The sequence below is a fragment of the Macrobrachium rosenbergii genome, chromosome 27 (assembly GCF_040412425.1).
Source record: "Macrobrachium rosenbergii isolate ZJJX-2024 chromosome 27, ASM4041242v1, whole genome shotgun sequence".
Lineage (NCBI taxonomy): Eukaryota > Metazoa > Arthropoda > Malacostraca > Decapoda > Palaemonidae > Macrobrachium > Macrobrachium rosenbergii.
This window is the reverse complement of record NC_089767.1, coordinates 20,365,795-20,367,008: the sequence shown is the minus strand read 5'-3', so window position 1 is coordinate 20,367,008 and position 1,214 is coordinate 20,365,795. Positions and strand designations below refer to the sequence as shown.

The window sequence follows — 1,214 nt, the reverse complement described above, 5'->3', positions numbered from 1 at the left end:
AACTCTGTTACCGGAAAATCGTCACAATCACCATTATGTGGACACGTAACATAATCCAGAATAGTTTTACCTGTACTCTTATAGAAGCCACCGACAGAGAGCAAAGCTATTTCTCTTTTAGATTTTCACACTAGGCCTAGGAACGGCCGATTACAACGAACACTTTCATAGAATCTACGTTTTATAAACTCAGTTTGGCGGTAATTTTATCGATCGGTGATTAATAATGCCGACTATAATAGCAATGAAGTTGTTCGTTTACATATCTATCACACGTGTTCACTGAATATTCCAAGCGATAATAACAAATACAAGAACGTTGATTGGTACGACGGCCACTCGAGGTTTGTCATTAGTCTAGAAGATAGCTTTTCCTCCCAACGGCTCTCCAGCAACGCTTTGCTTGGGTGGCTGGTGCGTCTCATGGCGTGTAACTTTATTTCTCTATGACAGAAATTCCTCATAATGCGTCTCCAGAAACATTGTTGTGCCTTGTACCTCAAATCAGGCGAGAAACGCAGTATTTGAATATGTTGGTGATGGTGTTTAGCATTGTTCTTTATGCCACTTCTCGAACGTTTGTGGAACTCAATTTTGTTGGGAGAGGAGAATAACAAGTTTTTCGAGTAACTATAGTTTGTTTAATTTCAACTGTCCACCCATGGGTGGAAAAGTGACACATGCTCATGGCTAGCAAGTGACTGGCTAATAATCAACGTTTCTGATAACGCTGGCTTATTGTGATAGACATTAAACTATTTCTTCAATAACGTATTTGATTGTTCAATATCTACAAACAAACCTCGCCCCTTCTGATATAAATCATGAACATACCGATTTGTATCGTTAATATACCAACACAAGCACACGGAAGACGAGCTTGTAGCAAAAAGTTTACTCAGGTCTAACACAAACGAATGATGAGCTTTAAATAAATATGATTTATCTTATTATATAGCCTAGGCTACGCTTAGACTTTGCCTAAAAACTGTTCAGATCACATTTTCTTATTATTCAAACTTTATTCTATGTACAGTTACGCTGCATGCATATAAAATAACTATATTATGATACCAAGTTATACTACACCTGTAAACTTAAAAATAACCTTGAATTTGTTTCCCGCTAGAACATGAAGCATGAACCACTGAGACTAGGCCTATGCTACTGATTCTACAGCTATTTTATTTTACTGCCTTCTTTTAAGCATACAT

General features: G+C 37.2%; 1 long non-coding RNA gene across 1 annotated transcript in view; it reads right to left on the bottom strand.

Moving 5' to 3' along the window:
- LOC136853463 (uncharacterized) overlaps positions 1 to 693 on the bottom strand; it is a 568,042-nt gene extending 567,349 nt beyond the window's left edge. Inside the window, exon 1 of the long non-coding RNA XR_010857471.1 lies at positions 1 to 693. This exon is cut by the window's left edge and continues 844 nt beyond it. This is a non-coding gene — a long non-coding RNA (uncharacterized lncRNA).
- Between the last annotated feature and the right edge of the window lie 521 nt (positions 694 to 1,214).